At 33.0% G+C, this 19,846-nt stretch overlaps 1 long non-coding RNA gene across 1 annotated transcript in view; it reads left to right on the top strand.

The window, feature by feature from the left end:
• Positions 1-5,861: 5,861 nt before the first annotated feature.
• LOC108291801 overlaps positions 5,862-19,846 on the top strand; it is a 15,960-nt gene continuing 1,975 nt past the window's right edge. The window contains exon 1 of the long non-coding RNA XR_001820051.2: positions 5,862-5,873. This is a non-coding gene — a long non-coding RNA (uncharacterized LOC108291801). The remainder of the gene's footprint in view (positions 5,874-19,846) is intronic.

Here is a 19,846-nt window from a genome sequence, read left to right on the forward strand (position 1 = left end):
TCACGGCAACCTCCGCCTCCTGTGTTCATGCAATTCTCCTGCCTCAGCCTCCTGAGTAGCTGGGATTACAGGCACATGCCACCATGCCCAGCTAATTTTTTTGTATTTTTAGTAGAGTCGGGGTTTCACCATGTTGACCAGGATGGTCTTGATCTCTTGACCTCGTGATCCACCCGCCTCGGCCTCCCAAAGGGCTGGGATTACAGGCGTGAGCCACCGTGCCAGGCGCAAAAGTGGGATATTTCTTTGTAGAAAAATGTAACTAGACATCTGTCTCTTGCCATACACACAACAAATCAAAATGGATTATAGACTTAAATAAAAAATGAGAAACTATGAGACTACTAGAAGAAGACATTTAAAAAATTCTCCCAGACATTGGGATGAGCAAAATTTTTGAATAGCACCTCAAAAAGTACAGGCTACCTGAACAAAAATGGACAAATGAAATATCATCAAGCTAAAAGGCATCTACACAACAAAGAAAACAATCAACAAAGTAAAAAGGAACAACCCGCTAAATGAAAGAAAATATTTGTGAGCTACCAATCTGACAAGAAGTTAATAACCAAATATATAAATAGCTCAACAACTCAATAGGAAAAAAAAATAAGTAATCCAATTCAAAAGTGGGCAAAATGTATCAATATTCATTTCTCAAAAGAAGACATATGAATGACCAACAGTATATGAAAATATTCTCAACATCACTAATCATCAGATAAATGAAAATTGAAAGTACAATTAGATATCATCTGACTCTAGCTAAATGGCTTTTATCAAAAATATTAAAAAAAATGTGCTTCAGAAAATACAGAGAAAGAAGCAGCTCACATATTGTTGGTGAGAATATTGATTAGTAAAGCCACAATAAAGAAGAGTATGGAGGTACCTCAAATAACTAAAAATAGAGCTACTATATCATCCAACACTCCCACTGCTGGGTATATTTATATATATTTTTTAAAAGAAAATCAGTATATTAAAGAGATATATGTACTCTCATGTTTATTACAGCACTATTCACAATAGCCAAGATATGTAATCAATCTAAGTGTCCATCAACAAATGAATGAATAAAGAAAATGTGACATATATACACAATGGAATGTTATTCAGCCCTCTAAATGAATAAAGTTCTGTCATTTGCAACAACATGAATGAAATTGGAGGACATTATGTGACACGAGGTAAGCCAGGCACAGAAATACAAATATTCCATGTTCTCTTTCATATGTGGCAACTAAAAAATATTGAGCTAATAGAGATAGAGAATAGAATGATAGTTTCCAGAGACTGATAAAAGTAATGGGGAGGAGGCATAAGGAGATAATTGTTAATTGATACAAAAATACAGTTAGATAGTGGGAATAAGATCTAGTGTGTGGTAGCACGATAGGGTGACTATAGTTAAAGATAATTTATTGTATATTTCAAAATAACTAAATGAGTGGAATTGGAATGTTTGTAGCACAAAGAAATGATAGATGCTTGAGGTGATGGTTATCCCAATTACTGTGATTTGATCACTACACATTGCATGCTTGCATCATAATTTAACATGTACCCCATAAATATGTATAACCATGATGTATGCACAATTAATGATATAAATAAATAAACTCATATACACATAAGTGTAATAACTTTTAAAGTCCTTATTTGCAGATGACATGATCTTGCAAAGAGAAAAACCTAAAGACTCCAGCAAAACCCTCTTAGAAATGATAAACAGAATCAGTAAAGTTTCTAGACACAAAATGAGCATACAAAAATTGGTAAAATTTTTATACACCCATAAAGAAATAGCTGAAAAATAAATAAAGAAAGAAAATAATTATATTTAAAATAGCCAACTAAAAATAATAACCTATCTAGGAATAAATTTAACCAATAATATGAAAGATCTATACAATGAAAATTATATGATTCTCATGAAATAAATTGAAGAGGAAAAATAAAAGGAATCTCACATTCATGAATTGGAAGAATTAATATTGTTAAAATCATCATAATACCCAAAGTGACCTACAAATTCATTGCAATGTCTATCAAAACCCCAATGATGTTCTTCAGAAGAAAAAGCAACCATATAATTTCCATAGAATCACAAAAACCTGAAACCCAATGCCTTCCTGAGCAAACAGAACAAAGCTAGATGCACCACATTACCTAATTTCAAAATATTCTATAAAGCTATATTAACCAAACAGAATGGTACTGTCATTAAAAATAGACACATACACCAATGGAAGATAATAGAAAACCCAGAAATAAATCCACATATTTGCAACCATCTGATTTTCAACAAGGACACCAAGAACATACACTGAGAAAAGAACACTCTCTTTAATAAAAACTCCTGGAAAAACTAGATATCCATATGCAAAAGATTGAAACTGCACCCCTTTCTCTTAACATATACAAAAATGAACTCACAATGGATTAAATACCTGAATGTAAGACCCAAGTTTTTGAGAGTACTAGAAGAAAACATAGAAGAAATGCTTCAAGACATTGGTCTGAGCAAAGATTTGACAGATAAGACTTCAAAACCACAGACAACAAATGTAAAAATAGACAAATAATATTATGTAAGACTAAAAAGCTTTTGCACAGCAAAGGAAACAGCAGAGTGTAGAGACAACATAAAGAATGGGAGAAAACATTTACAAACTCTTCATCTGAAATAAAATTAATATCCAGAATACCAAAGGAACTGAAACAATATTAATATAATAAAAATTTGATTCTACAATGAGTAAATGATCGAAATACACATTTATTAAAGGAAGATCTGAAAATGACAAAGAAATATTTGAAAAATGCTCAGCATCACTAATCATCAGGGAAATGCAAATCAAAACCGCAGTAAGATTGATCTCACCCTAATTGGAATGGCTATTATAAAAAAGACAAAAAAAAAAAAAAAAGTGTTGGCAAGGATGTGGTGAAAAAGGAACTTTTGTATGCCATTAATGGTAATGTAAATTAATACAGCCCTTTTGGAAATATGTATGTAGGTTCCTGAAAAACTAAAAAAAGTACTACCATAGTATCCATCAATCCCACTGCTGTGTGTATATCCAAAGAGAGGAAATTAGTATGTCAGAGAGATATTTATACTGTCATGTTTATTGTAGCACTATTCCCAATAGTCAAGATATGTAATCAAACTAAGTGTTCATCAACAGATTAACAAATTAAACAAAATGTGTATATATACACTGTGGAATACTATTCAGCCATAAACAATGAAACCCTCCAATTTTTGGCAAAATAGATGTGCCTGGAGGACAATATTAAGTGAAGTAAGCCAGGCACAGAAAGATAAATACCACGTTTTCACTCATATGTGGAAGTTAAATAAGTTGATCTTACAAAAATAGAGAATAAAACAGTGGTGACTAGAGACTGGGAAGAGTAGAGAACGGTGTGGTAGAGACAGGCTGTTTAATAAATAGGAAATTACAACTAGGTAAAAGGAATACATTCTAGTGTTCTAGAGCACTGTCGGGTGACTATAATATTTTTTTTCATTTTTTAACTTTTATGTTTACACGTACATGTCAAGTTTTGCTACATAGGTAAACACAAGTTACAGGAGTTTATTGTACATATTATTTCATTGCCCAAATAATAAGCCCAGTACCAGATAGTTATTTTTTTCTGCTCCTCTCCCTCTTCCCACCCTCCCATTTAAAGTAGACCGCATTGTTTGTTGTTTCCTTATTTGTGTTCATAAGTTCTTATTATTTAGCTCCCATTTATAAGTGAAAACATTCAGTATTTCGTTTTCTGTTCCTGTGTTGGTTTGCTAAGTATAGTAGCCTCTAGCTCTATTCATGTTCCCACAAAAGACATGATCTTGTTCTCTTTAGGCTGCATAGCATTCCATGGTGTATATGTGCCATGTTTTCTTTATCTAATGTGTAATTGATAGGCACTTAAGTTGATTTCATGTCTTTGCTACTGTGAATAGTGCTGCAGTGAACATTCATGCGCAAGTGTCTTTATGGTAGAAGAATTTATATTTCTTGGGGTATATACTCAGCAGTGGGATTGCTAAGTCAAATAGTAGTTTTGGTTTTAGCTCTTTGAGGAATTGCCATACTGCTTTCCACAGTGGCTGAACTAATTTACACTTCCACCAACATTGTATAAGTGATCCTTTTTCTCCAAAACCTCAACAGAATCTGTTATTATTTGACTTTTAATAATGGCCATTCTGACTGGTGTTAGATGGCATCTCATTGTGGTTTGGATTTGCATTTCTGTAATAATCAACGATATTGAGCTTTTTTCATATGCTTGTTGGCTGCATGTATGTCTTCTTTTGAAAAGTGTCTGTTCATGTCCTTTGCCCACTTTTTAATGTGGTTGTTTGCTTTTCTCTTATAAATTTGTTTAAATTCCTTATAGATGTTGGATATTGGACCTTTGTCAAATGCACAGTTTGCAAATAATTTCTCCCATTCTGTAGACTGTCTTTTATTCTGTTGATAGTTTATTTTGCTATGCCAAAGCTGTTAAGTTTAATCAAATCCCTAAAACAAGCAATGGTGAAAAGATTCTCTATTCAATAAATGCTGCTGGAAGAAGTGGCTAGCTATATGCAGAATATTGAAGCTAGGCCCTTTCTTAAACCATACACAAAGATCAGCTCAAGATGAATTAAACACATAAATGTAAAACCCAAAACCATAAAAACCCTGGAAGACAACCTAGGCAATACCATCCTGGATGTAGGAACAGGAAAAGATTTCATGACAAAGACACAAATAGCAATTGCAACAAAAGCAAACATTGACAAGTGGAGTGACTCTAATTAACAATAATTTGTTCTGTATTTTTTAATAGCTAGAAAAGAGGATTTTGAATGTTCTCAAAACAAAGAAGTAATAAATGTTTGAGGTAATGTATATGCTAATTACCCTAACTTGATCATGACACATTGCATACAGCTATCAATAAATCATATTTTATCTTATGGAAAATTATCATGTACCAATTAAAAGTAACTTAAAAACACAAGAAAGACCAAAAATACATGAGAACACTAATCTAGCACTATTGCATTTTTAATTTTAACCATTATAATAATTTTGCAGTGGTATCTAATTGTGACATATTCCTGATAAATATTGAAATAATATACTTTTAATATTTATTATTTGGCTATCTACTTTTGTGGAGTGACTGCTGATGTTTTTTGATTATTATTTATTAATTTGGACAGTTTGTCTATTTCTTATTGAGTTGCAGGCATTGTTTGTACATTTTAATAGAATTTAATCAATCAAATTAATTAAATTAATTAATTTTAATTAATTCTATTAAACATCGTACTTCATGGTTTTTTAGCCATTGTAATATTGTGAGAAAGGAGAAGTACGATGTTTAATAGAAGAGTTTATAGTTTGCTTCTTTGCCTTATGCTAACTCCGCAAAAAGCTTTGATATTTTATGATTAAAAATATTGAAGTTTTTTGAATAAACTTTTAGAAATGTTAATAAATTGCCGTTGAAATTCTAGGTGTTAAGTATTTGGTTCATGAATGAGTATTGAATTGCATCCCATAAATTTTCTGTATCTATTGAGATTCTCACATTTTTTTCTTACTCTCACACAATTACTTACATTAATTTTCTAATGTTAAACCAACTTTTCATTTCTATTATAAACTTAACTTGATTATGATATATTAACATTTTCATATATCACTTAATTTGGCTTGCTAACGTATGCTGGAGTATTGCTTTCATGTTCCTAAAGGATATTTGCATGTTATTTTGTTTTCTTGTAATGTCTTTGGCAGATTTTAGCATCATACTTTAATTAGTAAGTAAGTCCTCCATTTTTTTCTATTCTTGTAAAATGTTTAGGTTAATAATCGTGTCATTTTTTTGCCTTAATGCTCTGTAATAAATGATGGGTGAAATCACCTAAGCATGGAGTTTTGTTGGTAGAAAACTTCAAATTACAGAATTGTTTGTTTTACTATATATACGTAACTACTTAGATATTCTGTGTGCTTGTGTCAGTCATGTATAGTATAATTTTCTAGGCATTTATCCATTTTGCTTGAATGTTTAAATTTATTTCCAATATTGTTAATATTATCCTCTCATGCTTTTAAAGTCTGCATGACCAGTCCCATTTCTAAAATTGTCATTTTTTCTTTATTTATCTTGATAATTACTTTCATTAGAGGTAATTATTAATTATTTTTAAAGAAATAAACTTCTGAATTTTTAAACTCCTTAAGGTATGTTTTGTAGGTCAGTAGTTTCTGATCTTAATTTTTATTGTTAATAAAAATTATAAAATAAAAATAATTCTTGTTTTTACTGGATTTTGGCTTAACTATTCTATTTTCCAAATTATTAAGATGACTATTTAGATTATTAAATTCTGGTCTTTTTTCTTTTCTAATATATGAATTAAAGGCCATATATTTACCTCCTAGCATGACTTTAACCATATCTCATCATTGTAAATGGTTAATTTTTATTAATTTCAAAATATTTTCTAAATTTTGTTATGATTTTTTGAAGCTGTTTAAAATAATTCCTTTGAATGTGTCTAAGTCCTAAACAATGCAAAGAACTTAGAACCCTTAATGTAAATTTATACTCTTTTACTACTGGTCATTTTTAATTCATGTGTTTACCTCCCCCATTTCAAAATTCCTTTGTGTATGAGACCTTATTCATTATCTGAAAGTAGTGACAGTATTGCATGGAGACACATAGCAAGGTTGTAAACTCAAAACAAATAGATGTTAAGCAGTGATTAAGCATTTACTTCAGAACTATGTATGGCCATTTTCCTATTACACTTCAACTCTCATTACTCCATATGCAAAAATATATTATTAATGGCAGCATTGCTATTTGTGCCCAGAATATACTTGAGATATTATCTCTAAAGTAGGGAGTGCCTAATATTTTTAATATTGTTGTGACACATCAGAAAATTAAAAAAAAATCACATAGAATAAAAAGGCAGAAGTGAATTTCATTCTCCACAACAGAAGTAGAGATAAGAAACAAATAGTAACTTTACCAGGAATGAAATAATCTAAAAATTATCAAATTGNTACATTTTTCCCACAGAGTAGCAGACAAATCTGCTGCCAAGCTGAGGCTCTTGTTTTCGAAGCTTTGTGGCCAGACAAAAAAGGGGCCCTTTCTTTTCTTTTTATTATAAGCATTTTAATCAATCTATTTATTTTTTCTATTATATTTTAACATCTTAGGTGCAATGTCCAAATATCTCAGTAAATTACTGATATGATTTGGCTCTGTGTCCCCACCCAAATCTCATGTCAAATTGGAATTCCCAATGTTGGGGGAGGGACCTGGTAGGAGGTGATTAGATCATAGGGGTGGATTTTTCCCTTGCTCTTCTCATGATAGTGACTGAGTTTTTATGAGATCTGGTTGTTTAAAAGTGTGTAGCACTTCCCCCTTTGCTCTCTGTTCCTCTTGCTCCAGCCTCGTAGGACTTGCTGGCCTCCCTTTTGCCTTCCACCATGATTATAAGTTTTCTGTGGCCTCCCTAGCCATGCTTACTATACAACCTGCAGAACCATGAACAATTAAGCTTCTTTTCTTTATAAATTACCCAGTCTCAGGTAATTCTTTATAGTAATATGAGAACGGACTAATATAATTATACTTAATATTCTGACTTCTTTCATATCTTCATATTTTGGGTCAATCACTTTGGCTAATGTTTTTAGGAGGTTCTATAATTTCTATATTGAGTATCATGACTTCCAGGTAATGAGAGAGGGTGAATGGGTATATGCAAACAAAAATTAGTAGATGTACACTACAGATATACTAGTAAGCTTCAAGTCTTAAAATGTGCAATAAATCAATGTAAATATTTTATATGTATAAACAGTGTTAAGGTGATACGAAACTAGTTGAAAACTCTGGCAAAAAAATTTTTTAGCTATCTTTATTTCATAGATTATTGTCTGCATGTTGAAAATAAATATTTTGAGGTAGAAATTACAACTGAATATTGCATGTTAGCTTCACTATTTTAATTCTGTGACTTTTGAGTAGAAGATGTTTATTTTGTTGCTTTAACACTTATTTTCCTTTAAAAATACTTAAATTAAGTTTCATTCTTAACTGTCATTTTATGTCCACCTGCCAAGACACTTTCCCTGAGTGTATATCTTTGGTTTTATAACTCAGACACTGGTAAGATAATGTCCTCTTGATCTTACTTTAATTTATGGCACACCGCTAGAATTAACCTATTCTCTCAAGTAAGAGCTACCAGTAATTCATTAATGGACTGACTCATCTTCACTCAACTAAGTTTCACATGGTCACCACTAAGTGGCAGTGTAGCAACAGTCTTCTGCGCAGTATTGCTATCACGTATTCCACTTCACGTTTGGTTTTCTTTAAGAATGCCAAAGTTCTTTATTCTTTCTCTTTTTTAAATGGATGAGACAATGGTATTTCTATTCCTAATTTCTGTTTTTAACTTTCAATTTTAGCTAAAATTTCTGTAATCACGCAACTTATGTAATATATCTTTTTTTTTTTTTTTTTTTTTTGATGATTTGAGAATGTTTACACCCATCTGACTGCCACCACATAACCACACATACTAATGTAAAGCCTGCTTCTGAGAATAAATATATAATATATGATGCATATTATGTTTAAATATATAGTAATACATGAACATTTCTTGAGATACAAATGATTATATATAAATAACTAGAATAATATATCTCAAACTATTAGCACTGATTTCTTCCTTAAGGAAAAGCAAGAATTACTGGGAAGTGACAAAGAACTTTTATGTTGAACACTATTTCTTTGTTGCTCAAACCTTTTACAACTGGAATGAACTTAGTAGATTCATATTTTGTGTGTATTAGGAATCTAATAGCATGAGAACTTTTTTAATATTTACCGAGCTTTTTAAACTTTTAAAAAGGTATTGTCTTCAGTTCTGGATTAAATATCAGTGTCATATTTTTAGTTGATTAAAATTAAAAGAAAGTCTGCCATATTTTTTTCTCACATATTGAAGCTGACTATTCTTAAGTACAAAGGAGCTGTTTCTTGTAATACATATGCTATATTAACTCTGTCCTTTCAAGATGTTTGGGCAAATTTTTATGTTATAAGTCAGAAGGCTCCATTTGTTAAGGATTCATTTGATTGCTATAACAGAAACCTAACTTAAAGTACCTTAAGCAAGGTGTAATGAGGTCACTGGAAGATCTTGTCTTAAAGATAACTGGAACTAACACCTTAAATGGTCTTAGGAATCTCTCTTGCCTGTACAGAAGGGAGAATAATCATAGGCAGCTTCTAGGCCAACCTCACAACTTTGCAAACACAGAGAAAAACAGTTTCAAAAATTCAGTAAATAAACATTCTCAAACTATTTGGCATTACAGATCCACTTCTGTTGGAGTAAGGGTGATTATTATCTGAACTAAAATTGACACTAGACATAAAATAACGTATACCCACTAAATACTTCAGATTGAGTCAAAAAAGCTAGCAACAGAAATCTAGCCCAAACTTTAAAAAAATAAAATGGAATCATTAGCTAGAAACTCGTATAATTCACAGAATCCAAAAAATGTGCTAAAGCCGCATGTCCAAAATTTGAACCTGACTCAAATCAGGGAATATAATGCTTTCTTTAATTTTGTCTCCAATTACTTTTGCACAATGCCCTACTNGTTCTCACTCATAAGCGGGTGTTGAACAATGAGAACACATGGACACAGGGAGGGGAGCACTACACATTGGGGTCTGTTGGGGGGAAATAGGGGAGGGACGGTGGGGGGTGGGGAGTTGGGGAGAGATAGCAAGAGGAGAGATGCCAGATGTAGGTAATGGGGAGGAAGGCAGCAAATCACACTGCCACACGTGTACCTATGCAACAATCTTGCATATTCTTCACATATACCCCAAAACCTAAAATGCAATAAAATAAATAAAAAAATATATTACCTCTGGAAAAGCCTCCTGGTACATTTCACCAAGTTGAATTTTCTGTATTAATGATTACTAAATATAATCTCTGATACACTCAGAGTGCCAGAAAACACCCAAAAAATTATCCAGTAGTCCAACCCCCTGATTTTAGAATAAGATTGATTTCCAGAAATATTTGGATTATTAGCTATGTTTGCATATCCAGTTTATGGCAAAACCAAGACTAGGGTTAAGATGTTCTCATTTTCAGATCAGATGTCTTTATAATTGTTATCTCTTTGAAACTTGGGTAATGATTATATGATTCCAAATAACTTAAAATGAATAAATGTGGTCAAATATCTAAATTTGCACAATTGGTCATATATTTGTAATATAAACAAAAACTTCAGATTAATTTTCTTCCCACTGGAGTAATCAATGTTGAGAAGGCATAGACAGAAAAATCTAATTTGCCATCCAAGTTGAATATAATTTTTCTTAAGAGTCTATCATTATGTTGAAGCTTATCATTAGGCTTCACAAAAACATATTTGTAAAGTGTTTAAATCTTCCAATCAGTACAGACTACCCACAAATAAAGAGCGCATATAAATAGAGTTGGTCTAAAATTGTGTTCGATTACAATAAGAACAATTTGTTCTCTTCAACACACAATAGTTGGGCACTGTCACTCTTACATGGTAGGGTAAGAGTGTTTGCAGTAATTCTGTCACACTGCTGCAGCTCTTCTCTTGTCACAGTTTAATCCTAGCAAACAATTTGTGGGTTTAGTTTTCAGTTTTGAGGCTTTAAACTCAGGGAAACAGCAATAGTTTCTTTTTTTTCTAACAGTAAATCATCATAAAACCTAGATTGTTTCCCTGACCTGCATAAGTTGGTGCTGTGAATATAAGTTTAATTTCTGGAACTCTGTGGAAAAAAATTCAAAACAGGGCTCTTTGCCTTTTGTTAATTGCAAGATAGAAATTCCAACAAAGTGATGAAGAATATGATTGTTTTCATAAATCACTGCAGGGTAGCAATAACAAAATACCAAGGGGTAAAAAATACTGCCTCAAAAAAATTGCAATTTTGTGTTTATTAAATAATGATTCTTACTGTAATTAATATAGTCTTCCAAAATGTGTCATATTAGTATTCATAATATTGAAAAATTTTGACATGTTACTTAAAGATTTACATTTAAAAAAATTTTAAGAGCATATATAGCTGTCTGTACTCCACTACTGTTATTTACCTTGAATACAATTTCTGTACTTTTTGAGATTCTTGGACCCAAATTGTCAATATATAAAAGCTAAATTGCTTCCAAAAGCTGATTGCAAACAGATTCTAACCAAAAACAAATCAATCAAATAGAAATGATTCTTAGATTACTAACAGTATATTATGCACTGAACATGGTTCAAATTTTAAATTTTCTGCATTATATTTGCTAATGATTATGTTGTGATTAACTGTGGAACAAGCAGCATGTGTTATGTCCAAAATGAACAAAGTGGAAGGCAGATGGGTGAAAAGGTTTGCAGATCAGTAAGTCACTTTAATTTGAGGTGGCCAAAGACATCCTTCAAATGATTTAGTCCCCTACCCATCTCTTAGCAGTTCAACATCCTCCAGGCTCTAACACAACACTATCTCCTCCTACTCCACCTGCCTTGGCCAGTAGTCACTAGCCACAAACATCTATTTAAATTTAAATTTTATTAACTAAAATAAATATAATTATCTATTAAACTCCTCAGTCACACTGGTTATATTTTAAATGCTCAATACCAACATATAACTAGTGACTACTGCATAGGACAAGGCAGATTATAGAATATTTTTACTACTGAAAAAACTTCTATTCGATAATGCTGTGAATTTACCCAGTTAGCTTAAGCAATCTCACTTACATCATGTGTCACCTACCACGGAGGACTACTCTCAAATCTCTCTCTCTATGCCTCGATTTCCTCACTTGTTAAAAGAGAACAATAATAGCTACCACATAGGATTGTTGGGAAGACAAAATCAAACAAAGCATTTCAATATGTTTTAAAGTACTGGACCCATAGTAGACCCTCAATTATTTTTAATGAATCAGGAATGTCTTCATTGTTGTTAATAGTAACACTCTCTTGAACTCCAGAACTATATATTTAACAACCTTCTAAATATCTACATCTGACCATACAGGAACCCCAAACTCGATATAGCCAAAGCCTAACAATACAGAACAAGATTGTCTTATGCATAATCGCCATTTGAATATCTGAAAACAGCTGTTATTTCTACCCTTGGATTAATCTATGATAAAATGACTTAGTTACTTTAATATCTTTACTGATGTTTTCTAAACCCCTTTAAATTCTCAGCTTAAGTGTCACTTCTTTTGGAAGTTATCCCTATTTCTTATGACATCTAGGAATCTGTTAAGAAACCAACAATAGCATCCCTCCTTCTACTTAAACAGTTTTGCCTTTTTGTTCATTCCCATTATTAGAACACAAGTGACCTGACCAAAAGTGTCGTTTCTTATCATGGCATTCTTAAATGATAGCACAGATCCTATCACAGAGTAAGGACTAGCAAAACCTTGTTTCAACAAAGATTTCACATATACGAGGAGCTTTGAAATATAGACTAAAAGATTTGTAGAGTTCAGATGGTGGAATGAAGGGCAAAAATGCCATTAGTGAAGCCATCAGGGTGTGCAAGTATTAAGTGCTTTGTAGGGGAGGGAGTGAATAGGCCAGTTTCATTGGAGAAGATAATTCATTTTGGAATAATTTTTAAAATGAGTAAGAAACAATTTTCTGAGTTTGAAAGAGTGATCTACATTATTCTATAAGCAATGGGGAGTCACTGGTGAGTTGGGATGGGAAAAGTAACATTATCAAAGCAAATTTTCAGCAAGATTAATCTGGAGATACTGGGATAGAATGGGTAGGGGGAGACACTAGAGGTGCTGAGATCAGTTAAAAGATTATTACAGTGAACCACGCATGAGGTCATAACGTCTTAGAATAAGAAGATTGTGATGAGCAAGGTAGAATGAAGAAGAAGTTGATGGAAAAAGAAAAAAGTTCAATACAATGAAAATTGAGATGCCTAATGGGGAATATGGCTGTTAAATGAAGAAAAATATTTGGTTTGGAAATACTTTGATTGAGGTACCTGACGGCCAGAGCTATGAAGGAAATATCCCACATATTGTTCATATGCTAGACTACAGCTTAAAAAATTTAGCCTAGAGAGATGGATTTGGGTGTTACACATTATTGAAACCATAAGAATATAGGTGATATTTAAAGGTTAGAGAGCACAGGAAAAAAAAAATGGTCCTAGTACTGAATCTTAGGAAATGCCCGTATTTAGAATTTGTGCAATGGAAAGATGAGGCAATGGAAACTGAGAAGGAACATCAGAGAGGTAAGCACCACTTTGCGTGATGTGTACTGCAGTTGCTCCATTCTCTTAAGATGATAATTCTCACACTAATGAAAGTGGTGAGAATCTGATATTATTGTCTTTTTTTTTTTTTAACAATGCCACAACTCTACACAAAACTAGTTACATTTTCTCTAGCAAGGCGATCGTCTCTATCTGCTCTGTACTAATTCTTACTTCTATTTCCCTATATTGTTATCCATGCTGTTATTATTTCTCCTGAAAAATTTACTAGATTACTATGCTATTTTCTCTCAATACTTCAAAATGTCACTCCACTTTCCTCTTGCTTGCATAGCTTCTGAGAAGTTAGCTATCATTCTTATAATGATTTCCCCCCTTTTCCCCTCTGACTTCTTTCGGTATTTTATTCTTTAGCTTTTACTTCTTACAGTTTGAATAAGATATGCCTAGGTGTAGTTCTCCCCTATAGAATAGTTCATTCTTTTTAATATTCCCTGAGCTTTCTAGGTCTGTGGTTTGATATCCAACATTAATTTTGGGGAAATTCTCAGTATTGCTTCAAACGTTGCTTCACTTCCTTTCTTTTTTTTCTTATTTTCTCACCTTTTGTAGCTGTCCCACAGTTCCTGGATATTTTATTCTCTTTTTTTCATTCTGTTTTCTCTTTGCTTTTCTGTTTTGGAAGTTTCTGTTGACATATCCTCAAGTTCACTGAGTCTTTCCTGAGATGTGTTCGCTCTACCAATTAGCCCATCAAAGGTATTCTTCATTTCTGTTAGTTTTCTTGTTTGTTTGTTTTTGGCATTTCTATTTGATTCTTTCGTAGAATTTATATCTCTCTGCTTACATTATCAGTTCTTTCATATCGTCTACTTTTTCATTGGAACCCTTGGAATGTCAGCTATAGTTTTTAAATTTCTAAAAAGGAAAGCATACAGATTTACTAAAAATTTGCCTGATTCTATCACCCAGAACTAAATGTTTTCTAAACACCTACCATTTAAAAATGCTCAGCTTAAGTGTTGCTTATCTTGTGAAGTTACTTCTGTTCCTTATGACATCTTGTAATTTTTTCGTAAATCAACAGTTGCATTCCTCATGCTACTTAGGAAGTTTTGCCTTTTTGTTAATTTCTATCATTAGGACATTAGTGTTTTAGTGTATATGGTTATTTTTTATACATTTAAAAATATAGGTGATATAATAATATATGCCTGATTTTTAAATATACAGCTTTTTCTCAGTCCGAAATCAGTATATATTATTTGGAGATAATGTATTATCTACTTAAGCAAAATGATAAAATATAAATCACCATGTTCTTTTTAACCAGGAAAAATATGTGGTCAGTATTTACAGGTATGTATATCTCTTCAGATGTGTTTATATATAAGTTTCTGTGTGCTTACATATTTTAATGTAATTGTATTGGATATATTATATAACATACCTTTTCTCATACTTTAATGTCTTTAATTAATTTTGTAGTATAAGCAATAGAAAAATAGTTCCAAGTGCTATGGGAGTTAATATAAAGACAGGATTGATTATCTATGATTCTGTAATTTAAAAAATTCACTATAAACTTTTAAGATGTCAGAAATGGTTGTTAATTTGCTTGTCAATAAAATGTATTACCACTTCTTTGAGGATAGTGGGATTTATCTTTACTTTTAGAAATTCCATACATGATGTATCTCAAGAATGAAAAAGTTAGCCACTATAAAGCAATTGCCAGCCATGTATCAAATTTATTCTCTGAGATCTTCTATAACCCACTTAGAAGAAACAAGCCTTATGGGCATTAGGACCAAAGCTCAGAGATTTTTCCAATTCAAAAAACTTTTTGAAACTAAATTCACCATATCTTTCCATTTTTTTAAATCAGTGACTAAAGAAACCAATGACACCTCCTCCTCTGGGCATCTCTAATGCCTATTGTGTACTTTCTTATCTCTGCTAATATGCCTCCCCTATCGCTCACCTCCAAAGCATATGAAATACTTGCTATTTTCCCAGTGTCTCCATCTTTTCTCAAAAAACATGTTTCTTTGAAGTTATCTTCAGTGGTGACTGTTTAATGTTTCTCACACATGGCATCCTGCTTGGTCACCATTATAGTTTACTCTCTATCTTATTAGAACAAAATTCTTTGTTTTTTAAGGCCCATGCAATTTACTTAGACAATTCACTTATTCAACAAAATTTTTAACACTATTTTCTGAGTCAAGAACCACATTAGGCACTAGACATTCTGCAGGAAACAAACAAATCAAGTTTTATCTTCTGTTGGTTTCCATAATAACACTTTCTCTTGTTTCCTATCCCACTCCCCCATTGAAATTTTAAACGATCTGGTTCTAGGCCACCTTTCTCTGCTCAGTTTTAACTCTTGTTTTCTTTACGTCTTGTAACTCAAGTGCCATGTATATGCTGATTACTCCCAAGATAAAAGAGTTAACTAAGAATTAAGTGTACTCAATAAATTTGTGGGCTTCAGCTATGAATTCAGTGCTTTTCCAAAAAACTAATCATTATCACCTCATTTTAATGTTCATATCCCTCTTTTTCGTAAACAGCATCCATAGGTAATTAGTTTTTCCTGGTAAACACCATTCAATATGCTCCCACACACTTCTCCTTGTATACATAAGACTACATTGTAGTTATATCTGCATGATAGAAAACTGACCTGAATGAATACAATTCATTATACTATTATTGTATTTTGATAATCAATGTTATTGTATATACATAAACATTGACTGTTCCTTAGAACAATCAGAAACACTTAATTTAAGTCAATGGTTCCTGGACACTAAAATTATGGTTTGTCTCAACAGATGAAACCACCTTGATAGCCACCATTTTAAATTGATGTAACATTTTACTCATTCAAAAATTGAACAACCTTTTAATTTTTTAGCAAATGTGTGCCTTCAGAAGAAATGTGCCTATCATTTCTTACTGTTTTCAATAAAAATATGTAACTTAAGTGTCTTAGTCATAACATAAACCAGTGCATAAAATGAGTATTTAAATTCTTACTGTGTGCCTAATATTGTATTAAGCACGATCAGGTAATGGTACCAAAAAATAAAAGTAGCATGTTTGTGAGTTCAATCAAATGAAGAGTTTGAATTTACCAATATCATTATTTATTTAAATTGTGAATTATTATTTAAGCTACTGAAAACTATGACACAGGACTAATCATGTGTCAACATTGGAAGTTGGAAATGATATAAATCAAATGTAAATCTCAAATAATCATATAAATAACTGACTTTGTACAAATTCTCATTAGTTTTCTGTCCTTTTTTTTAATTGTACTTTAGGTTCTGGGGTACATGTGCAGATCATGCAGGATTGTTGCATAGGTACACACATGGCAATGTGCTTTGCTGCCCCCATTCTCCCATCACCAATATCGGACATTTCTCCCCATGTTATCCCTCCCCGACCTCCCCACCTGCTGTCCTTCCCTTGGCCCCCTGCAACAGACCCCAGTGTGTGAGGCTCCCCTCCCTGTGTCCATGTGTTCTCATTGTTCAACAACCGCCTATGAGTGCAAACATGTGGTGTTTGATTTTCTGTTCTTGTGTCAGTTTGCTGAGAATGATGGTTTCCAGATTCACCCAAGTCCCTACAAAGGACACGAACTCATCATTTCTTATGGCTGCATAGTATTCCATGGTGTATATGTGCCACATTTTCCCTGTCCAGTCTATCGTTGATGGGCATTTGGGTTGGTTCCAGGTCTTTGCTATTGTAAACAGTGCCACTATGAACATACGTGTGCATGTGTCCTTATAATAGAATGATTTATAATACTTTGGGTATATACCCAGTAATAGGATTGCTGGGTCAAATGGAATTTCTATTTCTAGGCCCTTGAGGAATTGCCACACTGTCTTCCACAATGGTTGAACTAATTAACACTCACAAAAACAGTGTAAAAGTGTTCCTGTTTCTCCACATCCTCTCCAGCATCTGTTGTCTCCAGATTTTTTAACGATCAATATACTAACTGGCCTGAGATGGTATCTCACTGTGGTTTTAATTTGCATTTCTCTAATAATCAGTGATGATGAGCGTTTTTCATATGTTTCTTGGCCTCATATATGTCTTCTTTTGAAAAGTGTCTGTTCATACCCTTCCCCACTTTTGAATGGGTTTGTTTTTTTTTTGTAAATCTGTTTTAGTTCTTTGTAGATTCTGGATATTAGCCCTTTGTCAGATGGGTAGATTGCAAAAATTTTTTCCCATTCCGTTGGTTGCCAATTCACACTAACAATTGTTTCTTTTGCTGTCCCGAAGTTCTGGAGTTTAATTAGGTCTCATTTGTCTATTTTGGCTTTTGTTGCCAATGCTTTTGGTGTTTTAGTCATGAATTCCTTGCCTATGCCTATGTCCTGAATGATTTTGCCTACATTTTCTCCTAGGGGTTTTATGGTGTTAGGTCTTATGTTTCCAGGTTTTATGGTTCCAGGTTTTAGGTTTTATGGTTCCAGATTAAGCCTTTAATCCATCTGGAGTTAATTTTAGTGTAAGGTGTCAAGAAGGGGTCCAGTTTCTGCTTTCTGCACACTGCTAGCCAGTTTTCCCAACACCATTCATTAAACAAGAGGATCCTTTCCTCATTGCTAGTTTTTGTCAGGTTTGTCAAAGATCAGATGGTTGCAGATGTGCGCTGTTGCCTCCAAGTCCTCTGTTCTGTTCCATTAGTCTATATCTCTGATTTGGTGCCAGTACCATGCTGTTTTGATTACTGTAGCTTTGTAGTATAGTTTGAAATCAGGTAGTGTGATGCCTCCAGCTTTGTTCTTTTTGCTTAGGATTCTCTTGGCTATGCAGGCTCTCTTTTGGTTCCATATGAAGTTTAAGTTGTTTTTTTCCAGTTCTGTGAAGAAGGTCATTGGTAGCTTCATGGGGATAGCGTTGAATCTACAAATTACTTTGGGGAGCATGGCCATATTCACAATATTGATTCTTCCTAACCATGAGGATGGAATGTTTCTCCATTTGTTTCTGCCCTCTCATTTCCTTGAGCAGTGGTTTGTATTTCTCCTTGAAGAGGTCCTTTACGTCCTTTGCTAGTTGTATTCCTCGGTATTTTATTCTCTTTGTAGCAATTGTGAATGGGAGTTTAGTTTTGATTTGGCTCTCTGTTAGTCTGTTATTGGTATATAGAAATGCTTGTGATTTCTGGGTATTGATTTTGTATCCTGAGACTTTGCTGAAGTTGCTTATCAGTTTAAGGACAGTTTTGGCTGAGATGACAGGGTCTTCTAAATATACAATCATGTCATCTGCAAATAGAAACATATGACTTCCTCTTTTTCTAATTGAATAACCTTTATTTTTTTTTCTTCCCTAATTGCTCTAGCTAGTAGTTCCAACACTATGTTGAATAGGAGTGGTGACAGAGGGTATCCTTGTCTAGTGCCGGATTTCAAAGGGAATGATTCCAGTTTTTGTCTATTCAGTATGATATTTGTTGTAGGCTTGTCATTAATAACTTTTATTATTTTGAGATATATTCCTTTGATACCCAGTATGTTGAGAGCTTTTAGCATAAAGTGCTGTTGAATTTTGGCAAAGGTCTTCTCTGCATCTATTGAGATAATCATGTGGTTTTTGTCTTTGGTTTTGTTTATGTGGTGGATTACATTTATAGACTTGTGTATGTTGAACCAGCCTTGCATCCCAGTAATGTAGCGTACTTCCCGGTGATGGATAAGCTTGACGATGTGCTGTTGCAATCAGTTTGCCAGTATTTTATTGAAGATTTTTGCATCTATGTTCATCATGGATATTGGCTTGAAGTTTTCTTTTTTCGTTGAGTCTCTGCTGGGTTTTGGTATCAGGATGATGCTGGTCTAATAAAATGATTTGGGAAAAATTCCTTCTTTTTGGATTGTTTGGAATAGTTCAGAAGGAATGATGCCAGCTCCTCTTTATATATCTGGTAGAATTCAGCTGTGAACCTGTCTGGACCTGGACTTTTTTTGATTGGTAGGCTATTAATTGCTGCCTCAACTTCAGCCCTTGTTATTGGTCTATTCAAGGTTTCAACTTCTTCCTGGTTTAGGCTTGGGAGGGTGCAAGTGTCCAGGAATTTATCCATTTCTTCCAGGTTGACTGGTTTATGTGCATAGAGTTATTTGTAGTAGTCTCTGATTGTAATTTGTATTTCTGTGGACTCAGTGATGGTATCCCCTTTATCATTTTTTATTCCATCTATTTGATTCTTCCCCCTTTCTTTTTTATTTATCTGGCTAGCAGTCTGTCTATTTTGTTGATCTTTTCAAAAAACCAGCTCCTGGACTTATTAATTTTTTGAAGGATTTTTTGTGTCTCTATCTCCTTCAGTTGTACTCTCATCTTAGTTATTTCTTGTCTTCTGGTAGCTTTTGAGTTTTTTTTTTGTTTTGTTTTTGTTTTT

This window comes from Cebus imitator, unplaced genomic scaffold, assembly GCF_001604975.1.
Source record: "Cebus imitator isolate Cc_AM_T3 unplaced genomic scaffold, Cebus_imitator-1.0 Scaffold468, whole genome shotgun sequence".
Classification (NCBI taxonomy): domain Eukaryota; kingdom Metazoa; phylum Chordata; class Mammalia; order Primates; family Cebidae; genus Cebus; species Cebus imitator.